Source organism: Lutra lutra, chromosome X (assembly GCF_902655055.1).
Source record: "Lutra lutra chromosome X, mLutLut1.2, whole genome shotgun sequence".
Lineage (NCBI taxonomy): Eukaryota > Metazoa > Chordata > Mammalia > Carnivora > Mustelidae > Lutra > Lutra lutra.
In genome coordinates, this window is record NC_062296.1 from 46,603,066 (window position 1) to 46,629,069 (window position 26,004).

The window sequence follows — 26,004 nt, forward strand, 5'->3', positions numbered from 1 at the left end:
CAAATGAAATTAAAAACAAGTTTCATGGAATGAACAGCAGGCTAGAATAGGCAGAGAAACAAATTAATGACCCAGACAAAGTAATGGAAAGCAATGGAACTGAACAAAAATGAGAAAGAAGAATTATGCAAAATAAAAATAAGCTTAGGGGACTCAATTACTCCATCAAATGTAATAACATTTGTATTAGAGGAGTCCCATAAGAAGTAAGAGAAAAGGGGGCAGAACATTTATTTGAAGAAATAACAACTGAAAAACTTTTCTAATCTGGGGAAGGAAAGAGACATCCAGATCAAGAGACACAGAGAACTCCCATCAGAATCAACAAAGGTAACACCAAGGCATATTGAAATTAATTTGAAAAGTGATAAAGAAAAAAATCTTAAAAGTAGCAGCACAGAAGTATTCCTTAACTTATAAGGAAAGACCCATAAAGGTAGCTGGAGATCTATTAACAGAAACTTGGCAAGCCAGAAGGCAGTGGCATGATATATTCAAAGTGCTGAATGGGAAAAATCTGAAGCCAGCCATCTTCTACCCAGTAAGCCTGTCATTCAGAATCGAAGGAGAGATAGAGTTTCCCAGACAAACAAAACCTAAAGAAGTTTGTGACCACTAAACCAGCTCAGCAAGAAATATTAAAGGGGGCTCTTTAGTGGAAGGGAGAGACCAAAAGTGACAACATAAAGGCAGGAAACACAAGAGCAGTAAAAATAAGTGTTTCTGTAAAAATCAGTCATGGGACTCACACACAAAAATGATATAGAATATAATAACATACACCAAAAATGTGACGAGTAAAGGAAAAAGGAATGGGTTCAAATGTGAATGATCATCAACTTAATATGGACTGCTATGTACAGAAGAGGTTGTATACATGTATAATGGTAACCATATATAAAAAACCACTAATAAATATGCAAAGGATAAAGAGAAAGAAATCCAAATATATCACTAAATAAAACCAGGAAATATGAAAGAAAGACAAGGAATGAACAGAGAAAATCTCTAGAAAAAAAAACACAAAAAGTAATAAAATGGCAACAAATACCTATCTATCAACAATTACTTTGATGTAAATGGATTAACGCACCAGTCAAAAGACATAGGGTGTCAGAATGGACAAAAAAACAAGACCTAAGGATATGCTGCCAACAAAAGACTCATTTTAATTAATTAATTAGTTAATTAATTAAATATGTTATGTTAGTCACCATACAGTACATCATTAGGTTTTGATGTAGTGTTCCATGATTCATTGTTTGCATGAAACACCCAGTGCTCCATGCAATATGTGCCCTCCTTAATACCCATCACGAGGCTCACCCATTCTCCCACCCTCCTCCCCTCTAAAACCCTCAGTTGTTTCTCGGAGTCCATAGTCTCTCATGGTTTGTCTCCCCCTCCGATTTCCCCCCTTTCATTTCCCCCTTCCTTCTCCTAATGTCCTATGTGCTATTCCTTATGTTCCACAAATAAGTGAAACCATATGATAATTGACTTTCTCAGTTTGACTTATTTCACTCAGCATAATCTCCTCCAGTCCCATCCATGTTGCTGCAAAAGTTGGGTATTCATCCTTTCTGATGGCTGAGTAATATTCCATTGTGTATATGGACCACATCTAGAGAAGATATCCATTCGTCTGTTGAAGGGCATCTTGACTCTTTCCACAGTTTGGCTATTGTGGACATTGCTGCTATAAACATTGGGGTGCATATGGCCCTTCTTTCCACTACATCTGTATCTTTGGAGGTAAATACACAGTCGTGCAATTGTTGGGATACAGCGTAGCTCTATTTTTAATTTTCTGAGGAAACTCCGCACTATTTTCCAAAGTGGCTATACCAATTTGCATTTCCACCAACAGTGTAAGAGGGTTCCCCTTTCTCCACAATCTCTCCAACGTTGTTTCTTGCCTTGTCGATTTTTGCCATTCTAACTGGTGTAAGGTTGTAATCTCAATGCAGTTTCGATTTGAATTTCCTTGATGACTAATAATGAACATTTCTTTCATGTGACTGTTAGCCTTTTGTATGTCTTCTTTGGAGAAGTGTCTATTCATGTCTTCTGCCCATTTTTTTGACTTGATTATTTGGTTTTTGGGTGTTGAGTTTGAGAAGTTCTTTGTAGATCTTGGACATCAACCCTTTGTCTATAGTGTCATTTGCAAATATCTTATCCCATTCTGTAGGTTGCCTTTTTGTTTTGTTGACTGTTTCTTTTGCTGTGCAGAAGTTTTTTATCTTGATGAAGTCCCAAAAGTTCATTTTTGCTTTTGTTTCCCTTGCCTTTAGAGATGTGTCTTACAAAAGACTCATTTTAGACCTAAAGACACTTTCAGATTAAAAGTGAGGGAATGGAGAAATGGATGTGGAAAGAAAGCAGGAATAGCAATACTTATATTGAACAAAATAGACTTCAAAACAAAGACTTTAACAAGACAAAAAATGACAGGCACTATGTAATAATCAAGGGGACAATCCAAACAGAAGATAAAACATTTGTAAATAATTATACACCCAGTATGGGTACACTGGAACATATAAAATAATTAATAACAAACATAAAGGAACTCATTGTTAATAACATAATAATAGTATGGACTCTAACATCTTACTTACATCAATGGGCAGGTCATCTAAGCATAAAATCAACAAGAAAACAATGGTTTTAAATGACACATTGGACCTGATGGACTTAATAACTATATTCAGAACATTCCATCCTAAAAGTGCAGAATACACATTCTGCTCAAGTACACACAGAACATTTCCCATAATACATCATGTATTAGCCCAAAACACAAGTCTCAACAAATTCAAAAATATCAAGGGTATACCATACATTTCTTCTGACAAGAATGCTATGAAACTAGAAGTCAACCACAAGGAAAAGTTTGGAAAGACCACAAATACATGTAGGTTGAACAACATGCTACAAAGAATGGATCAACCAGGAAATCAAAGAAGAAATTAAAAGTACACAGAAACAAATGTAAATGAAAGCACAATGATCCACAACTTTTTGGATGCAGCAAAAGCAGTTCTAAGCAGGAAGTTTGTAGCAATACAGACCTACCTAGAAACAAGAAAAATCTCACATAAATAACCTAACCTTACACCTAAAGCAGGTAGAAAAAGAAAAACACGGGGCACCTGGGTGGCTCAGTGGGTTAAAGCCTCTGCCTTCGGCTCAGGTCATGATCCCAGGGTCCTGGGATCGAGCCCCACATCGGGCTCTCTGCTAGGCGGGGAGCCTGCTTCCCTTCCATTCTCTCTGCCTACTTGTGATCTCTCTCTCTCTCTCTGTCAAATAAATAAAAAAAATCTTAAAAAAAAAAAGAAAAACACACAAAGCCTAAAACCAGAAGAAGGAAGGAAATATTAAGACTAGAGCAGAAATACATGATATGGAAATTAAAGGAACAATAGAACAGATCAATGAAACTAGAAGCTTGTTCTTTGAAACAATTTATAAAATTGATAAAATTTTACCCAGACTTATCAAGAAAAAAAGAGAAAGGACTCAAATAAAATCAGAATGGGAGGATAAGTAACAACCAACACCAAAGAAATACAATCAGAACATTATGAAAACTATATGCCAACAAATGGCATAATCTGGAAGAAGTGAATAAATTCCTAGAAACATAAAAACCACCAAAACTGAAAAAGGAAAAGTGGAAAAACTTAGATACAGAAAATCAGCATAGAAATTGAACTCCCAAGAAACAAAACTCCAGGAGCAGATGGCTTCACAGGTGAATTCTACCAAATATATAAAGAAGAGTGAATATCTATTCTTCTCAAACTATTCTCAAAAAATGGGGAATAAAGGAAATCTTCCAAATTCACTCTATGAGGCCAACATTACCCTGATAACAAAACCAGATAAAGACACCACTAAAAAGAGAACTAAGTGATGAGAACTAAATGAACTAAATGAAGAAAACTAAAATGAACACAGACACAAAAATCCTCAATAAAATACTAGCAAACTAAATCCAATAATGTATTAATCATTCACCATGATCAAGTGGGATTTATTCCTATGTTGTAAGGATGGTTTAATATTTGTGTATCTATCAACATGATACATCACATTAAGAACATATCTCAGTATAATATAGGTCATGTATGAAAACTCTTCACCTAATATCATCCTCAATGGGGGAACAACTGAGAGTTTTTCTGCTAAGGTCAGGAACAAGAAAGATATGTCCCTTCTTACTATTTTAATTTAACATAGTAATGGAAGTCCTAGCTATAACAATAAGAAAACAAAAAGAAATAAAAGATACTGTAATTGGCAAGGAAGAAGTAAAACTTTCACTATTTGCAGAAGACATGATATTCCATGTGGAAAACTTGACTCAACAAATAACTGCTAGATCTCATAAATGAATTCAGTAAAGTCACAGGATACAAAATCAACATACAGAAGTCTGTTTCATTTCTATACAGCAATAATGAAGCAGCTAAAAGAGAAATTAAGGAACCAATTTCATTTACAATTGCAGCAAAACTATAAGACACCTAAGAATAAGCCTAACCAAAGGAGTAAAAAATCTGTACTCTGAAAACTGCAAAACACTGATGGAAGAAATTAAAGATGACACAAAGAAATGGAAGACATTTCATGCTCATGGATTGGAAAAAAAATACTGTTAAAATGCCCATATTACTCAAAGCAATCTACACATTTAATGTAATCCCTATCAAAATACCAACAGCATTTCTAGGGTGCTTGGGAGGCTCAGTTGGTTCAGTGTCTGACTCTTGATTTAGGTTCTGGTCATGATTTCAGGGTTGTGGGATCGAGCCTGGCATTAGGCTCCACACTCAGTGGAGAGTCTGCTTGAGATTCGCTCTCTCTCCTTCTACCTACCCCCCACCACTGCTCATGCTCTCTCCTTCTAAAATAAATAAATAAATTTTAAAAAATACCAGTAACATTTTTTACAAAACTAGAACAAACCCACAATTTGTGTGGAAACCCCAAATAGCTAGAGCAACCTTGGAAAAGAAAAGCAAAGCCAGAGGCATGACAATTCCAGACTTAAAGTTGTATTACAAAGCTATAGTGATCAATATGGTACTGACACAAAATAAACAAATAGGTCAATAGAATAGAATGGAAAACCCAAAAGTAAACCCACAATTATATGGTCAATTAAAGCAGCAAAGAATTTCCAATGGAGAAAAGACAGTCTCTTCAACAAATGGTGTTGAGAAAAATGGACAGGAACATGCAAAAGAATGCAACTGAACCTCTTTATTACACCATACACACAAATAAGTTCAAAATGGATGAAAGACCTGTGAGATCTCAAACCAGAAAAATCTTAGAAGATAGCAGAGCAGTAACTTCTTTCACATTTGCCATAGTACCTTCTTTCTAGATATGTCTTCTCAGATAAGGAAAACAAAGTCACAAGTAAATTATTGGGACTACATCAAAATAAAAATCTTCTATATAGCAAAGGAAATAATCAACAAAATTAAAAGGCAGTGTGTGGGAGAAAATATTTGCAAATGACATATCTGATAATAAAACTCAATACCTCCAAAATGAATAATCCAATGAACAAGTGGGCAGAAGATATGAATAGACATTTTTCCAAAGAAGTCATACACATGGTGAACAGGTAGATGAAAAGATGCTCAGCATCACTTATCAACAAGGAAATGCAAATCAAAATTACATTACAATGAGATACCACTTCACACCTATCAGAACGGCTAAAATTAAGAACTCAAGAAACAACAGATGTTGGTGAAGATGTAGAGAATGGGGAGCCCTTTTGCCCTGTCATTGGGAATGCAAACTGTTTCAGTCACTGTGGAAAACAGTGAGGAGGCCCCTCAAAAAGTAAAAAATGGAAATACTCTATGATCCTGTAATCTCACTAAAAGGTATTTGCCCAAAGGATGCAAAACACTAATTCAAAGGGAAACATGCAGCTTGATGTTTATAGCAGCATTATCTACAATAGCCAAATTATGTAAACAAAAAAATTTATGGGAACAGCCCCAAAATTCATGATCAATGAATGGATATATAGTCAATGAAATATTATTCAGTCATAAAAAAAATGAAATCTTGCCATTTGCAAGTACATGATGGAGTTAGAGAGTATAATGCCACGTGAAATAAGCCAGTCAGAGAAAAACAAATACCATATTATTTCCCTCATATGCGGAATTTAAGAAACAAAACAAATGAACAAAGGGAAAAAAGTGAGAGTCAAACCAAGAAACAGACTCTTAACTATAGAGAACAAACTAATGGTTACCAGAGGGGAGTTGTGTGGGGGGAATGGGTTAAATATGTGGGGGAGATTAAAGAATGCACTTGTGATGTCACCAGGAGACGTCTGGAGGTGTTGAATCACTGTAGTGTACATTTGAAACTAATGTTACAGTGTATGTTAACTGACTGGAATTTAAATAAAAACTTAAAAAATTAAATAAGAAAAATATTAAGTACTAGAAGTACTAAGAGGAAATTAAGCTGATTTTGTAAAGAGAAAGGCTGATTTAAAACTTAAATTATATCCTTCGTAACACTCAATAATAAAGCAAAGAAATGTGGTATAACTCTACAACTTACTACTTTATGCCTAATATTATATTCAATTTGTTAAGAATATATTCTAAACCTCTATTATTTCTGTTTATGTACTTGGCTCAGCTCTTCTCACCCAAAGGTTTTAGGGCAGGTACCATGATTTCTCATCTTTGTTTTCTCAACAAGCTTAGTTCAGAGTTTGGACATGGTAAGCCCTCAGAGGTGTTAATGATTAGTATTGAATTGGCAGGAATATGTTTGAGAATGATAATTGATCTGTGTTGGTCTGAGACTAATAGAAGTCATATTTTACAGGTTTGGCCTTGGCCTACCACTGTTACTGATATCCTCAATAATAGGCAAGGAAACAGAATTATTATTTTATGCAGATGTTACCAATGTACAGGTAGGGGTTAGAATTCTAAATTACTTTGAAAAATTAAATGTGTTAGAAGATGTAATAAGATGCATGCCTAATAAGCCTGTGTAGTTCCTTCCTTCTTTCCTTCCTTCCTTCCTTCATCCATCTTTCTTTTCTTTTCTTTTCTTTTCTTTCCTTTTCTTTTCCTTTCTTCTTTCTTTCTTTCTTTCTTTCTTTCTTTCTTTCTTTCTTTCTTTCTTTCTTTCTTTCTTTCTTTTTACTTCCTTCCTTCCTTCTTCTTTCCTTCCTTCCCTCCCTCTCTCTCTGTCTCTCTTTATCTCTCTCTCTATCTCTTTCTTTCTTTCTTTCTTTTTTTCTCTTCTTTGCTTCCTTCCTTCAAGTTTTTTTTTTTAAAAAAAATTCAGGTTAGTTAATACATAGTATAATATTAATTTCAGAAGTAAAGTAGAATTTAGTGATTCATCACTTATATATAACATCCCGTTCTCATCACAAGTATCCTCCTTAATACCCACCACCCATTTAACCCATATCACCGTGCCCACCTCCCCTCCAGCAACCCTCAATTTGTTCTCTATAGTTAAGAGTCTATTTTATGGTTTGTCTCTCTCTTATTTTTTTCTATGTTCATCTGTTTCATTTCTTAAATTCCACATATGAGTGAAATCATATGGCATTTGTCTTATTTTGCTTAGCATATTTCATTTAGCTTATTACATGTTTCACTTAGCATAATACGCTCTCTAGCTCCATCCATGATGTTTCAAATAGAAAAATTTTATTATTTTTATGGCTGAGTAATATATTCCATATATTATGCCAAGATTTTTTATCCATTCACCAGTTGTTGGACCCTTGAGCTCTTTCCATAATTTGGCTATTGTTGATAATGCTGCTATAATTTTGTAAATTTTGTAAAGAGAAAGTACAAAAAGTATTTTGTATCCTTTGGGTACATGCCAAGTAGTACAATTGCTGGATCATAGGGTATTCTTGTTTTAACTTTATGAAGAACCTCCACACAATTCTTCACACTGGCTGAACCACTTTGCATTCCCAAAAAGAGTGTAAGAGGGTTCACCTCCCTCTGCATCCTCGCTAACATCTGTTGTTTCTTGTGTTCTTGATTTTAGCCATTCTGACAGGTGTTAGGTGATATCTCATTGTAGTTTTGATTTGTACTTCCCTGATGATGAGTGATGAGCATCTTTTCATGTGTCTGATGGCCATTATGTCTTCTTCAGAAAAATGTCTATTCATGTCTTCTGCCCATTTCTTAACTGGATTGTTTGTTTTTGGGTGTTTGATAAAAACCTTATAGATTTTGGACACTAACCTTTTATCAGATATGTCATTTGCAAATATCTCCTCCTGTTCCAAAGGTTACCTTTTTTGTTGATGGTTTCCTTCACTATGCAGAAGCATTTTATCTTGATGAAGTCTGAATAGTTTATTTTTGCCTGTTTCCCTTACTTCAGGAGACAGATCTAGGAAAAAGTTGCTACAGCTGATGACAAAGAGGTTACTGCCTGTGTTCTCTAGGATTTGGATGGTGTTTTGATTTTGTGTTTCTGTGTATGGTGTAAGAAAGTGGTCTAGTTTCATTCTTTTGCATGTTGTTGCCCATTTTCCCCAACACCATTTGTTGAAGAGACAGTTTTTTTTTCCCACCATTGGACATTTTTTTCTACTTTGTCAAAGATTACTTTACCATAGACTTGAAGGTCCATTTCTGGGTTCTTTATTCTGTTCCATTGATCTATTTGTCTGTTTTTGTGCCAATACCATACTGTCTTGATGACAGCAGCTTTGTAATATAATGTGAAGTCCAGAATTATCATACCTCCAGCTTTACTTTTCTTTTTCAAGATTGCTTTGGCTATTCAGAGTCTTTTGTGGTGCCATACAAATTTTAGGATTTTTCTAGCTCTGAGAAAAGTGATGGTGGTATTGTGATAGAGATTGCATTAAATGTGTAGATTGCTTTGAATCGTATAGACATTTGTACAATATTTGTTGTTCCAATCCATGAGAATGGAATGTTTTTCCATTTCTTTGTTATGAAAGAAATTGAAGATAAACACCCAAAAAAATGGAAATTCTTTCATAGTGTTCTAAAGCTTTCAGTACAGGTCTTTTAACTCTTTTGTTAGATTTAATCCTAGATATCTCTTGGTTTTTGTTGCAATTGTAAATGGGATCAATTCTTTGATTTCTCTTTCTGCTGCTTCATTATTGCTATGTAGAAATGCAATGGTTTTCCGTATGTTGATTTTGTATCCTATGACTTCCCTGAATTTGTGTATCAGTTCTAATATTTTTTTGGTGGAGTCTTTCAGGTTTTCTACATTGAGAATCATGTTGTCTGAAAATAGTGAATGTTTGACTTCTTCCTTGCCAATTTGGATGCCTTTTTTTTTTCTTTTTGTTGTCTGATTGCTGAGGTTAGGCCTTCCAGTGCTATGTCAACTAATAAAGGTGAGAGTGGACATCATTGTCTTGTTTCTCACCACAGTGTAAAAACTCTCAGTTTTTCCCCATTAAGGATGATATTAGCTATGGGTCTTTCATCTGTGGTCTTTATGATGTTGACATATGTTCCCTTTATCTCTACTTTATTGAGGGAGTTTATCAAGAATAAATGCTGGGAGCACCTGGGTGGCTCAGTGGGTTAAAGCCTCTGCCTTCAGCTCAGGTCATGATCTCAGGGTCCTGGGATCAAGCCCCGCATCAGGCTCCCTTCTCCGCGGGGAGCCTGCTTCCCCACACCCTCCACCTGCCTCTCTGCCTACTTGTGATCTCTGTCAAATAAATAAATAAAATTTTTAAAAAAAGAATAAATGCTGTACTTCATCTAATGCTTTTTCTGTGTCTATTGAGAGGATCACATGTTTCTTATCCTTTCTTTTATTAATGTGGTGTATCTCTTTGATTGATTTGTGAATATTGAACCATGCTTGCAGCCCAGGAATAAATCCCACTTGATTGTGATGAATAATTCTTTTTTTTGAATAATTCTTTTAATGTACTGTTGGATTCAATTTGCTAGTATTTTGTTGAGAATTTTTGCATCCATGTTCACCAGGGATACTGGCCTGTAATTCTCATTTTAGTGGGGTCTTTGGTTTTGTAATCAAGGTAATGCTGACCTCATAGAAAGAGATTGGAAAATTTTCTTCCATTTCTATTTTTTGGAAAAATTAGAGAAGAAGAAGTATTAACTCTTCTTTAAATGTATGGTAGAATTCCCTTGGGAAACCATCTGGCTCTGCACTTTTGTTTTTTGGGAGATTTTAAAATTACTGATTCAATTTCTTTGGTGATTATCAGTATGCTGATAATATTCTCTTATAATTGTCTGTATTTCCTTGGTGTTGGTTGTGGTCTCTCTTCTCTTATTCATTATTTTATTTATTTGGGTCCTTTCTCTTTTTTCTTTTTGATAAACCTGGCTAGAGGTTTGTCAATTTTATTAATCCTTAAGAAGACCACCAGCTCCTGGTTTCATTGTTGTGTTCTACTTTTGTTGTTGTTTCTATATAATTTATTTCTGCTCTAATCTTTGTTATTTCCCTTCTGCTGGTTTTAGGATCCTTCAAAAATTCTTTTTATGATAGTTGTCTTTCTCCGATTGACTTATTTCGCTAAGCATGATACCCTCTAGTTCCATCCACGTCGTTGCAAATGGCAAGATTTCATTTCTTTTGATGGCTGCATAGTATTCCATTGTGTATGTATACCACATCTTCTTTATCCATTCGTCTGTTGATGGACATCTAGGTTCTTTCCATAGTTTGGCTATTGTAGACATTGCTGCTATAAACATTCGGGTGCACGTGCCCCTTCGGATCACTACGTTTGTATCTTTAGGGTAAATACCCAGCAGTGCAATTGCTGGGTCATAGGGTAGTTCTATTTTCAACATTTTGAGGAACCTCCATGCTGTTTTCCAGAATGGTTGCACCAGCTTGCATTCCCACCAACAGTGTAGGAGGGTTCCCCTTTCTCCGCATCTTCGCCAGCATCTGTCAATTCCTGACTTGTTAATTTTAGCCATTCTGACTGGTGTGAGGGGGTAGGAGAAGAGTAAATGAAACAAGATGGAATTGGGAGGGAGACAAACCATAAGTGACTCTTAATCTCACAAAACAAACTGAGGGTTGTTGGGGGGAGGGGGGTTGGGAGGGGGGTTGGGAGGAGGGGTGGGATTATGGACATTGGGGAGGGTATGTGCTATGGTGAGTGCTGTGAAGTGTGTAAACCTGGCGATTCACAGACCTGTACCCCTGGGGATAAAAATATATTGTATGTTTATAAAAAAATAAAATTAAAAAAATAAAATAAAAATTCTTTTTATATTTTTTTATTCTTTTCCCAGCTCCTTTAGGTGTATGCTTAGGTTGTGTATTTGATATTTTTCTTGTTTCTTGAGGTAAGTCTGTATAGCTATATATTTCCCTCTGACTGCTTTTGCTGCATTTCAAAGGTTTTGTACCATCGTGTTTTCCTTTTCATTTTGTCCACATATTTTTCATTTGTTACTTACTAGTTGACCCATTCATTCTTTAGTAGGATGTTCCTTAGTCTCCATGTATCTGTGGTCTTTCCAATTTTTTCTTGTGGTTGACTTCAAGTTTCATAGCATTGTGGTTGGAAAATATGCATTGTATAAATCTCCATCTTTTTTATTTGTTGAAGCCTGATTTGTGACCCAGTATGTGGTCTCTTCTGAAGAATGTCCCATGTGCACTTAAAAAGAATGTGTTCTGCTACTTTAGGATGAAATGTTCTGAGTGTATCTGTTAAGTCCATCTGGTCCAGTGTGTCACTCAAAGCCATTGTTTCCTTGCTGATTTTCTGCTCGATATTCTGTATTGCTGTAAGTGGAGTGTTCAAGTCCTGTACTATAACTGTATTATTATCAATGAGTTCCTTTATGTTTATTATTAATTGTTTTACATATTTGAGTTCTCCCAACTTCAGGGCATAGATATTTACAATTATAAGATCTTGTTGGATAGACCCCTTTATTTTATTACAGTGCCTTTTACATCTCTTCTTACAGTCTTTGGCTAAAATGTATTTTGTCAGATAAGTATTGCTACACTGGTTTTCTTTTGATGTCCATTTGCAAGATAAATGTTTCTCCATCCTCTTTCTTTCAAACTGCAAGTGTCTCTAGGTCTAAAATGAGTCTCTTGTAGGCAGCATATAGATGGGTCTTGATTTTTTTTTATTCCATCTTAACACTCTATGCCTTTTTTCTTTTGATTGGAGCATATAGTCCATTTTCATTCAGAGTGATTACTGATAGATATGAATTTAGTGCCATTTTATTACTTGTTTTGTTGTTGTTTCTGGAGATTTTCTCTTTTCCTTAGAGTCTTTTTTGCTTTTGGTCTTTCTTTCCCATTCAAAGACTCCCCTTTAGTGTTTCTTGTAGGGCTGGGTTAGTTTTTTTTGTTGTTGTTGTTTCCTTTTTTTTTTTTTTTTTTTTTTTTGTCTGGGAAACTATCTTCCTTGTATTCTGCTTGACAGAATATATGATTAAGATGGTGTTAGTGAGAGTTACTTCCTCACACTCCTTTCCTTTGCTCAGGCCATTTTGTCATCTGATATGCTCTTTTTCCTCATTGCTATCGGATGTAATTTTAGCCATCTTTAAGACCATCTCTTACATCATCTCTCCCTTAAAATTTCCTGATCCTCTGTACTACTGCGATATGTTGGTCATATTAAAAGGGATATATAAGCCACTTACTATATGTCAGTTCTGTGCTAGACCTTTGGAAAATAAGATTCAAACCCTGTCCATTAAAAGTTTACACTCCACTAGAGGGAGACACAGATGTGTTAACAATTTAATTCACTGCACCATTACAGCTGCACTAATAGAAATTTATAAGGGACATAGAATGGGAATATAAATGGTGCATGCATGTTAGTAAAGGTTTCATAAAATATAGAAGAGTATGGCAGGTAGGAAAAACCTTTTTCAGCAGGGGAAGAAAGTAGAATAAGCAAATGGTTGGAGATGAGAAATAGACTGACATGTGTAAGGAAAAGTAAACATGTGATAGGGATGAAATGTAAGATAAAAGTGTGTACAGGTGTGCATGTTTGGGTGTACGTATCTGTATGTTATTGGACTATGGGGTTTAAAAGTAACAAAACAAGTTGGAGAGAAATACAGGAACTAGGTCATTAAAAACCTTGTATACTATTCTGGAGAATTCAAGTTTATCCTCTAGGGAGTAGGTAGCTATTAGAAGGTGCAGAGTGAGAAAAAATACTGACAATATTGACATGTAAATGAAAGAGGAAGTGGAGCAGAAAAGATAGAGGTTGATCATCCCAAGAGGTTTAATTTTCTTGGTAAAATAAAAAAAATAATAATGTTGTCTGGTGAGAAATAGAGGGCTTCACTCAGGGTCAGGTCCTCTGAAAGTTAGTGAAGGTTTGAATGGTAGTTCTGGAAATGGGACAGATATATGACCAAGAAGAGACTGAAGGCCCAAGAGAAATTGGAGAGTGTGAGTTTTTAATGGACCCAGTCTGCACAACTGTGTGATTTATTCCAGCCTGGGATTTATCAACAGCCTGGATTTAGGAGAGAAAAAGATTATAGATGCTTACATTGATATAAGATTGGGAGTAATAGGGCAAATTTATGGAAGGACAGTAAGGTAAGGAAGTTGAAAGATGATGCTACTAAAAGAGTGGTTAACAGTGAAACTGTGAAGAAGTTTTAACAGATTGGGAGAAAAGGGAGTGACCAAGGGACTAGAAGATTTACTGAAATTTAAGAAGTGGTGTACTGGCGGGGCATCTGGGTGGCTCAGTCATTAAGCATCTGCCTTTGGCCAGGTCATGATTCCAGGCTCCTGGGTTTGGGCTCCACATTTGGTGGGCTCCCTACTCAGCAGGAAACCTGCGTCTCCCTCTCCCACTCCCCTTGGTTGTGTTCCCTCTTTTGCTGTGTCTCTCTCTCTGTCAAATAAATAAATAAAATCCTAAAAAAAAAAAGAAGTGGTGTAGTGACAATAAGGGTGTGATAGAACTGAAAGTCTAGGAGTCTGTGGTCAGAGTGTGGTACACTGGAGTTTAAGATCTCAGTTGTGTGATAATAAATGAGGTTCCAAGTGTGGCCATGAAATGAGTAGGCAAGGTGGAATGTAAATGTTTGCTTTAGATAAGGAAGTCAAGTAATTTGAAGTCAGTTTACTAGGTTGGTTGTTTACATGGAAGATTAAAGGGTGGCATAGGTGAGTGGCTTTTGTATTATGGTAGAAGAGTAATGGTTTAATGTGGCACCAGGAAGCCAGGAGACATTCAACAGACTCTCTAGGTCTCAAAGTAGATAGGATGTAGAAAAATAAGCAGCTTACTTTTGATGGGGGAGGATCAGGTTTCACATAAAGCAATGATGTGGTGGGAGAATTATTTGAAGAGATTTAGGATATAGGGGAACTTATAATGAAAAAGGAGGTTCTAGAGGGCACAGTGAGGAAAGGGTTAGTAGAAAGGTTAGATGTGGAAGGAAAAATTAGAAGGGAGGAAGTATAGGATATTCTCAGGATGTTAGAACCTTGGAGAACATTTGACCACAGTGGCCAATGGTTCAACTGCAGAATTTAAATTTTTTTTAAATTTTATATATTTATTGGACAGAGAGAGAGATCACAAGTAGGCAGAGAGGCAGGCAGAGAGAGAGGGAGAAGCAGGCTCCGTGCTGAGCAGAGAGCCCAACGTGGGGCTCGATTCCAGGACTCCGAGATCACGACCCGAGCTGAAGGCAGAGGCCTAACCCACTGAGCCACCCAGGTGCCCCAGAATTTAATTTTTAATATCTACCTTTCTAACTTTTTCTTATAGTAATTTGTGTATTTACATAATCTCTACTACCAAATTATGGACTTTTTTGAGGACAAAGACCAGATCTAATTAATATGAATAATTTCTCTAGAGCTTAGCAAGGAACATTACACTCATTCCTCAATAAATGTGTTGACTCAGACTAACACATTTCAAAATTATTTTATTGAGTCACCTTAGATGTATATTTGTTTTATTATATTTCTTCTTATTTTCCCTTTGGTATAACTTTTGAAACAGGAACAGGGATTTTTTTCAGAACATTTTACCAAAGCAAAAAAGTTACTAAGTACAACTTTGTATGAGAACTAAATTTAAATAGTTTGTTTCCTCATCCAACTAAAGTGACTCATCCAACTAAAGTGACTCATCCAACTAAAGTGATACACAAGTCTGGCAACAGAATTATGATTTACCGTGGATCAGCTTGAAAACAGGGATTAAGTCTTTGTTTCCTTTTTCCCATTTTACTTCCTTTTATATCTCCCCAATTTTCTTCTAGAGTCGTTAGCATGGTACTTTGCATACACAGCAGGAACATAATGAATGTCTAGTGAGTTTCTATGCCATTCTTTTTTTTCATCTCTGTAGAACATTTTATTTTTAGCTTGGTTTGCCTCTTTGCTTCCATTTTAATGTGAACTAAATGTAGACTGCAGACTCTGAGTCCTGGTATAGTAATACATGGTATAATAGCTTTCTTTCCATTTTGATTATAAGTTAAATATGATATTCCATTATTAAAGATAAGAGGCATAATAAATAATTTACTAAACCTTTACAATTAACTTAAGATGCCCTGTTTGGAAGTATCTAAATTTAGAAAGCTTTTGCTTAATTTAAGGTTGCATGTTTGCTGTTGTGGTGGGAGTGACAAAAGGTTATATGACACAACTATTGTCAACCACCCAGGGCTTCTTTCTGTTTCCAGGGTACAGTGTTTCACTCATATTGGATTTGTTAGGCTTTACTTACTCAGGAAATGTGTCTATAAGCAAAGGTTTTACTTAAAAAGAGTTTGTTTTATATCTACAAATAGACCTTTGAAAAAGGCCAGAGCATGTTGCCATTCTTTTAAAAGAAAATTATAAAAAAATAAATAAAAGTAAATTATATTATTGAGTCATGTTAGTAGAATGTAACAAGAAGTGCCAGTTTGAGCCAGAAGTGATCCTAGAAATCCTGTTCCAAAGGATTTTTACATGTGAAAAAATGAAACCTGTGAATGGGAGAGGAATAGTGATGACTTGCTCAAGATCATATTGCTAATGACAGGGCTGGAACTAGAACCCAGGCATTACAACTTTCAGTCCAGTTCTGTTACTACACTGCTACTCTTCTTTTTGGTCTCCCTTCATCAATGACAGGTTTTTCAGACAGCCAATGGAGGTTGTTAAGTGTATCTAAGATCTGTGAAATGCAAATGTTTGGTGTTTTGGTGTTTAGCTCTTTGCTTCTCTCTTTCCCTTGAAAAACTACCAACTCCCATGATTTAAAAATATCACTTTCATGTGGATGACTCAAATCTCTGTCTCAGCCACAAACCACTCACCTGAACTTTAGTCTCATTTTCAACTGCCTATAAGATTTTTTTTCTTGGATCTTAATGCTTTTTCCTCAGTTTCAACATGCTTAAAGACACATATACTATCTTCTCTCCCAAATCAACTGTTCCAACTGACTTTTCTGTTTTTTTTTTTTTTAATTGACATTAAACGTCTTGCAGTTATTTGGCAACTATGATGAAGGTAGTCATATTTGATCTTCCCTGACCTCATTCCTCATGTGTGAACCCAAAGTTCTGTTGATTCTTATTTTGCAGTGTCTCCTGGCATTCTCCTACCAATTTATATCACGGTCTCTGTCTCATCATGCCTTGTCTATCTGAAGATACTCAAACTATGTATCCTTTTTCACCCTTACATAGTCAAAGAGGTGAGCTTGGTAAATTTCTACTTATACTTCACATTTCAATTTGAAGATGCTATTTTTTACAAATGTTCCCTTGCTTGTGGTTCTATTGCCTTATTTATTACTGTATATAATCACTGTAATCAGTCTTTTTGAATACATGTCTCTCATATCCATTTAGACAGTGACCCTATTAATGACAGTGAGTCTATGTCATACAGTTTTGCTCTCGTCCCCTTGTAACTGAGAAACTTTGGAAGAATAATTGTGTGGTATTGGGTGCTTTTGACAAGACATTGCCTTACTTCCCCAAGTTGTGTGCCTGAGGAGGTGGAAGAAGAAGCAAGTTTTTGGTGTGGAAGTACAGGCTTTATTGTGCAGGAATCTAGATAATGGCATAAAATAGAAATGAAATATGGACTCCACTAGCAGGTAAAGTCTATTAAAAAGAAACCTGAAAAACTCAAAAATAGTATAGGGGACCTATGGATAAACACCACAAATCACTGGAGAAGAAAGTAAAGGATTTGGGGCAAATCCACACATTTAGAAAGAGACAGAAGGCAAAGGCCTTAAAACAAAAAAAGCAAAATATTTTATTAAAAAATAATGATGTACTTTACATTGGATAATTGAATTTAAATTAAAAAAAATGTAGCTTGTTGGGGCTGAAGGAGAGTTCAAAAGTGGTCTAGGTCAGAGACTGATGAGAATCCAGAGGCCCAAGGATGTGTCTGACTATAAGGTTTGGGTGAAACTGATAATGAATGTTTTTTAATTCAGACAATAGGAGAGACAGAAAGATCAAATCAGCATTTGGATGTAGTATTATGATTGAATTAAGTTTGAAACCTCCTCCAAGACTCCCTTTGCCTTTCTAGTAAATGCTAGCATGCACCGGATGGTCTGCATGTGTTGGAACACTGCCAACAAGGACAGGGTGATGAGGGCAGGGCCAAAGCAGAAGAGGAAGTGGGGGAGGTTGGGACTTGGGGCTCACTCTTCTGAGACAGATACTTCTGCTGAGCAGCAGCAAGATCCAGAAAGCTTAATTTTCATGAAAATACAGTTCAGTGGGGCCTTACTTTTATTTGGCCAACTCCCCAGTGCCATTTTTGCTATTCTCCATGTATCCTATTACTGTCAAATGGAAAAAGTGTGTTGTGCTGTTTATCCTATAAAGGTAAGCTCAAGGAAGTGAGAGACAATTTCCTCTCAGCTTTACTGAGGTATAATTGACAAATAAAATCAGAAGATATTTAAAGTGTACAATGTGATATTGATATTTATACACACACATACACACTGTGAAGGGAATTCTCCCTTCAAGTTAATAAACTGGACAGTGTTCTGTTAATCTTCTGTTACAACAAGTGTTTATTGAATGGATACATAATAAATAGAATCAGCAAATATAAGTGCTTTGTAAACTGTAAAGCATTATAAAATGTAAATTTTTATGACTCTTTTTCTACTCATACTCTACTTCTTGACACCTACTTTGACCACCCTATTCTTTTTTTTTTAAAGATTATTTATTTATTTATTTATTTGACAGAGAGAGAGAGATCACAAGTAGGCAGAGAGGCAGGCAGAGAGAGGAGGAAGCAGGCTCACTGCTGAGCAGAGAGCCCGATGCGGGGCTCGATCCCAGGACCCTGAGATCATGACCCGAGCCGAAGGCAGAGGCTTAACCCACTGAGCCACCCAGGCGCCCCTGACCACCCTATTCTATACTCATATGTCTCTTCTTTCAACTTGTATTATGATTACTGCCTATACCAATAATATCGCAATCAGTATTCTACTATCCTCTAGCTTATAATGTGTAGGAATCTTGTCTCCCTAGGTAGATTGTGAGCTTCTCTAGGGTAGGAGAAAAAAAGTCCAGCCTTTTTTTCCCTTAAGCTCTGCGAACCCCAAACCTAGCCTATCACAATGTTTTGTGCCATAGAAAATGTGCAATAAATGTTTATCGAGTGATTTGTCATTAATTGGAGCAAAGCTACATATCCACTCTGGGATTTTAATCTATAAACAATCAGGCTTGTACTAATGATTGCAGAGACTTTCCCCCATGTCAAAAAAAAAAATTGGGGGGAGGGGAGTAGAAAGACCTGCCTGTTATCACAATAACCTTACTGTCACAATAAGTAGCTTTTTAACTTGACATTTCCATGAAAATGCTTAGCAGCATTTTCACTGGTATTAGAAACTACAGGAGAGTCAATACTGCATTGTTGACAACTCTAAAATGTTTTTTCTTGGATAGCTTATTTATCATTAAAGGGAGAACATTGCACCAATCAAATTGGGCCGCTCTTGCCAGACAGCTGGATTCCAAACCAAGGAAAGTGTTCAGCCCCAAAAGAACCTGGACTGTGGCATTCAGAGCTAATGACACAGTATGTCCCTTTACATAATACTGGAACTCAAATGTTTTATCCTGGGTGTTGGTGGGGATGCACAGTGGGAAGATAGTTCTACCCTTAGTCTGGGTGATAGAAATATGTTACAGACAGCTTACATACTTTTGAACTTATTGTAAAGTACTAACTGGAGGACCTACTTTCTTACAGGGATACCTGTTAAGTCTCTACCTAATTACCAACAACTTGGAAACCCCCTAAATTCTGAAGTCATTGCTCACAGCTGACTCTGAGGCCTGCCTTTAACTTCTTGGAATTTAGATGCCTGCTCTTTAGAAGCAGGTTAATTGTTCTGTAGGAGACTGTTTTTTACTGAAGGCCTTTGTCTTAAATCAGAATTCAAATTCAGATTAAACAAAATAGGTAACCAATTTGGAATGAAAAGAAACTTTTTACATTTTCTGAGGCCTGAACTTCCTAGGAACTTTGCAATAAATACATAAGATGTGTCAGAGATGTCTGAGTGTTGTTATTGTTAGCTTAATTCCACTTATGTTAAAATCCATGACAACACAAGGACAACTCTATATAAAAACAAAGACTGTTAATCTGAAATAGATGAGAAATATCAGTAAGTCTTACATGTTAGATATCTCAAAATGTGATTCCAAACTGGATTTTTCTTTCCTTTTTTTTTTTTTAAAGAGGGATTGATAGAAAATAGAAGAAAACCTGAATGTTCCAGGGGATTCTAAATCTAGATCTCAGCTCCTTTTCCTTTTCCATTAGCTACATTTAAGTAGATGTTCAAATGTCCGGGATGTATTGATTCTACAAATCCTGTAAGTATGGTAATGACATTTTATTCACTAAAAAGAAAATCAACTCTGTTTAAGTGCCCAAGGGTCTATGTTTACTTTTCTGTTTTGTCTCTTTCCCCCTATTTCTGCCAGGGCAACTCTCTAACTTCTCCCAAACATTTAAAGTTTTTTCTTTCTAATTCTCCCCTAAATACTGAAGAAAAACTGGTGGGGCATAAAGAAAAGAGAAATTATGATGGGAGGGAGTGGCATGGGATGGAATGAGGAAGCACGATAGATAAGTTTTGTAGTGCACAACTTCTTTAAACTGTGGTCTTTTCTACCAACCTACAAAGAGTTATCAGCTGAAAGCAAAAGTAATTATAATTGGCATCAGTATTGTAACATGAATTAATGGACCAAATGGACCAAAAATCAAATCAGGTTAAATGACCTACTTTGTTGCTTTTTCTGTAAAGATGAGGTTATACTACCACCTCCTATGAGTACATTAGTCTTCTTAGCAGTTGCATTTCCTCAGTGAAAATCAGCAAATTAGCATTCACACTAAGGCTTGCACAGGTATAGTAGAATTCTTACAGAGAATTCTCTGTAATTCTCTGTAATAACCAGAGAGTTGGCTCCTACTGACATCCTAAAAGTAGGATGAGATTGCTGATGCTTACTTAGAATAAGGTCCCTGTTTAGAGGTGAAGTACTTGGAGCAGAAAGTAACTGGCCACACTCCCTCCACATGCAATCAACTTTGTTATGTGTCTTACTCTCCTAGAATGGAATTTAAACAAAATCTTTTTGGATGGTAGTTTGTATTTTCAAGTTAATTTCATATTTATCATTTTAGTAGTTCTGAAAAATATCTCTTTAAGCTCATTATTACATTGGATACATGAGGAAACCAAGAAATACAGATGTTCAATAACTTGCTGGAGAACACACAGCTGATTAAAAGGCAAATCTAGGATGAACTCCCAGTTATCCAGGCCCAGTTTCCTTCCCACTGAAACCCATGTGGCAAGGTAGTTTAAAGATGCCACTGTTTTGTTGCTGAGTTTATGACAGAGTCCAATTTGAAAGATAACTTGAAACAAAAGATCTCTATGCTTATTTATATTAGAATAATTTAATATTTATTGGGTGCTCATGGTATGTATGTAGCACTATGCTAGTTATTGTTGGGAAGAGGAAGTTTAAAAGAACATATAACCTGATACCTTCTCTCAAGACTCTTGGTATATTTTGATGAGAAGAAATATATTTCCGTGGCACTTATTTCTCAGGAATCTCTTCCTTCTCTTGACCAAAACTGTATGAACTGCACAAGTTACAGTTTTTGGTCATCTTAGATTTGCTTTCTCTAAGATGAGACAGTCTTATGGCCTTGGCTGTCACATTCTTCACATTAACTTTGGCCTCTACCACTTACTCATCACTCATATTCAGGGCCATTGTTTCCAACCATCATAAAACATTATTTCTTGGAATTTTTGCCATCTCCTTAAACTCAATAGGTCAAAAACAGATCATCATGTCATACAATCCCCACTTCCATCTCCAAGTTACCTAATTCTATGAATAGTAGTAAAACCACTGCCCAGATCCCACAGGTTCAAAATTTCAGGGATAGCTCTGATTTTCCTATGCTGCCTATATCTAATCACTCACCAACTTCCATCTATTATTCCTCTTAAATGTCTCATTGAGTTTTTCTCCATTCCATTTCTACTGCCACCAAACTAGCTTATAGCTCCATTAATTTCTACACTTTACATGAGCTTTTCCAGTTTCAGTTTTTTCAAATGTAGTCAGGCCTATGAAACTCTGCCAGATTCATCTACTAAAAACATTTTTCTATCATATTCTCATTTATTCAAAATTTGCTGATAGATTCCCTATTTAAAAGTGCCTGGAATTCAGTGTCTAATAGTTTGGTCTTAAATTTCTATCCAAATTGATTTTCTGACTCTTCAACTCAATCCCTAATCTGACTAGGCTCTTTGGTGTGTACCCTGTAGGTGTCAAAATCACTGCAGGTGTCAAATTCATTCTTGAAACTATATATTTCTGACATAATTTCTGTGACTAGAATTGAATTCAAACAACATATATTCATCACTTACTATGTGCACAGAAAGTTTGCTTAGCATGGTCCCATATCCTAGATATTCTTTTAGGCCTATCGCATTTTACCTTCTCTATGAAGCCTTCTTCATTCAGCCTGCTCATTGCTCTCTTTCTTCCATAAACTCCTTTACCATTAAAAACATGACATTGTGGAACACCTGTGTGGCTCAGTCAGTTAAGCATCTGCCTTCTGCTCAGGTCACGCTCTCTCTCTCTCTCTCTGACAAATAAATAAATATAATCTTTAAAATAAAACCAAAAAACTCCCCAAAAACCACATAACGTTGGTTTACTGTCTCATATTTTTATGTTCTGTAGGTCTTGTATGTCCTCCAATATTGTAAATTCCTTAAGAGCAGGAACTACATCTTACCTTTGTGTCACATAATGTGTTGAACTTAACTGACACTTGTTTAACAGATTATAGCAGATTTGAGATATTTTAATGAGAACATAAGAAATAAAAAAATGGATCAAGGTAGAGGTCCATGCAGAGCTATGGTATTTAAGAGATAATGATAGCTTTCATAGTATCAAATAAGATTAGATATATTTCTTAAGGATCTGTGTCCTCCCTTTAATCCCTTATTATCAGCCAGTGATCCTACAAAGGCAAATTTATAATTTTCTGCATCATGGAAGAATCTTGCTTTTATCCCAGATTAGTACTTCCTAAATATATCAAAACTTTGATTAAGGGTAAGAGAGAAAAGTAGTAAAAAATGAAATTGATGATTCTGGGCAAGGAAGACACCAAAATGCTGAATTTGGAATGGACTCAATCTGAAAACTTTCTTTAACCTATTCTGTTTGGGTTCACTGACTCCCAGGGTGATTTATTACATTTGCAGAAACTAATCAGCTAGTGCAGTCATTTAAATATTATGACAGCCTAGGGAGCAGTTTTTATTAAGGGTGTATTAAAAATATAAATGTGGTATGTGAGGTCATTTATTTGCTATGTAAACAGAGACCACTTTTAGTTCTAATTGGGCAATTAATAGTGAAACAAAAATAGAAAATATTTTTTAATGATTGCAATAGATACTATAAGCTTAAAATTATCTAGAAGCAAATTTCACTAATATATCTGAAACATGCTGCAGTCCCAAGTCCCAGTTTACTTACATTTTGTTTTACAATAATCAGTTGATAAATATATGATGTCATGGCCTCTTTGTAACCTTCAAAAGAATCAGAGCACTGAAGGCAGAGCCACCAGATTTAAGGTTTTTTTTCATTTTATTTGTTTACCCTTGAAAACAGGTTATTTGTTGCTAAATAGAATTATGCTCCTGACCAAAGATTTTGATTTAAATGGATGAAGTGTTGGCTCCGTGTAAACCTTGTCTATGTCAGATATGTCTATGTTACTAAACAGATCATGCAATTTCGTGATGGTCATTTATAGTTGTGAGAACTTCCTACTTGCAGTGGCTAGTTGGAACTTGTCAATTTCTAGTTGTATGCTGTTTGTTAGCAAATTTGTTAATGCCTCTGCATCTATTTCTTTATTTGCAAAATAGGGATATTAACACTCACCCTGTCTAAAATGCCAGATGTTGAGAAGTTCAAATGGGATAATGAATGTGAAACTACTTTGTAAATATACCAGGTCATTCTTCAGTATTTGTTTTACTTTTATCAGTCACTATTTTCTTTCCATAGATGAAAGAAACTGCCACTACAGATTAGAGAAACCTCATTGAGTCCTTAAAAGAAGATTTTAAACTATGTCTTCTATTTCTAACTTAATTGCAAAGTCGCTGGAGGCTTGGGTAGTGTCTCCTCTGTATTTTGCCACATTGAGCTCCTAGCAGAAGCACTTAGCAATACTTGTTGACAGACTGACTAGTTATCAAATATTTAGCCAATAAATAAATCAGAAAGAATTCATAGTAGTAGCTTAATTTTAAAGCAGGCAAAGCAGATGAATAATCCCAAACTTCTGGGAATTTGCTAAAATCTCTTAACAGCACAATTTTACTACATACTGTTTTAGTCATAGCACTGAAATATCAAATGTTACCTTTTGTCTTCAAGATTGACAGTTCGGGGTCCTTTTGCATTTATTCTCAGAAGCACACTCCAAGTCTTCATTAAATCCAATCTATTCGTCCCTTGGAAAGCTAACAGTCTTGGTGAGCTGCATAGTGAATCTGAATACCCTGAAGGGTCTTGAAAGCACACTCCGTTTACAGGGTGCCTGTTCTTTACGCAAGCTTCTTTGAAAAGATGGGTTGCTACGATTTTCAAGAAGAAAGAGGGCAGGGCATATATGCTAGCCAATGTATACAGATTCTTCTTCCTCTTTCAGATTAGTCCTCAAACTGTAAAGCACGCCTAAATTTGGCTTCTCTGCAAAGTGGGGGAGGGGAAAGCAGGGGGAGGGAAGAAGAGTAGAAACTGGATACTTGCAAGTTGTTGTGTACATAAATAAGCTTTTACATCTAGCTCCAGCAACAGAATTCTCAGGAAATCCTGTAGCTGCTCTGAGATGGGAAACAGGAAGGAGTATACTCTGTCCAACTTAGTTGTCTCTAATTTTTATGACTTGGTGGGGTGGGGGTGGTTAGAATATTTTTAGGCTGAGAAAGATAATCTTACCAGTATATGCTAATCTAACTGCCATTATGTGAAACTTGATTTTAGACAAGATAAATTTCATCCCCCAAGCCTCCCTCTCCCCCATTCTCTCTTTCTCTTTCTGTTGCTCTTTCTTTTATTATATTGGTGGCTCTAACCACGCTCTAAAGAGTCTTTTTCTTTTTGGTGCCTTATGTTCTGGCAAATAATTGTCTAGTTTGAGTTTCATTTCATGAAATCCCCACAACAGACATTGCCTCCACTGGATTAAAGGTAATTTTGTTTCTGTCACGTTGAGAATGACCTGGAATGAATGACCTGGAATGAATTCTCTCTTAGGAATTTGGAAGTCAAGTAAATACTCTTAGATTTTGGCTAGCCTCTGGAGTGTTGAAATAATGGGATGTTCTATCTGTCTTCTGGAGAATAAGGACATAGCAGTCTGCTGTGTCTTGATTGGAGCTTGGGGTGGCACCTTGATATTATGAACAAAATGGATGAGACCTTGGTGTAAGTTGGTTACATCAATTATATTGAGTTAGATTAAGGTGGACTATAAGGGGATGGGTATAAATATGTTCATTTTAATACCTTTTAAACATGGTCCTACAACTAATAATTATAATTAATTTGGTACTCAGTAAAACAAGAGCCCTCTGGCTTGCTACTGGCTGCAGAAACAAAGCCATTTACTCAAACTTTACATCTGTAGGTACCTGAATTATATCACAGGAAACCTGGAGCCAGGACACTAAGAGTTCTGAAGCCTTTTTCTTTCATAGAATTCTTAGCTGTGGTAGTGGGTGGAGGACAAGGCCATCCAAGCAAGTTAAAAGGGAAGATAACATTTGCATCCAAGACCAGACTCTTTAATCCTCCCCTGGGAAGTTTTACTAACTAAAGTGACGTTATAACTAAGTGACGTTATAACTACAATTTCTTCAGCTGGGTTTGGATCCTCAGAGACCCAGGGGAAAGTTAATAAGGGAGGCAAAGGATGACTTATCACTTCCCCTCTAGTCTGGACTGTTACAGTCATCTTGAGCTATGGTGAAAAGTAGTTTATACTCAAGTCAGGAAGTAAAGAGAAAGGGGTTATATATTTGATCTTCAAGATAGGATCACAATAGCTGTAACAGAGAGGGGATGCCTTCTTGTGCTGCTCCTGTGTGTTCCCCTACTTACTTCCTCCCTTAGCTGTTTCTCTGCTTCCTGAGCAATGGGAAGGGTAGTGCTCCACCCATACCCAATTGGGTCTTTCCCCTGTTTAGCTGTATCAGTTTATAGGATGTTTGATATAATTAACGTCAGACTACTCATCTCCTTCCTTCACATTTCCATCTTATATTCTCCTTTCTATTTATCT

General features: G+C 36.0%; 1 protein-coding gene across 1 annotated transcript in view; it reads right to left on the minus strand.

Annotated features, from left to right (window-relative positions):
- The window catches only part of CYSLTR1 (cysteinyl leukotriene receptor 1), a 38,765-nt gene extending 14,410 nt beyond the window's left edge, over positions 1-24,355 (minus strand). The window contains exon 1 of the mRNA XM_047716872.1: positions 24,082-24,355. The gene's annotated coding sequence lies outside the window, so the exon portion shown is untranslated. The remainder of the gene's footprint in view (positions 1-24,081) is intronic.
- Between the last annotated feature and the right edge of the window lie 1,649 nt (positions 24,356-26,004).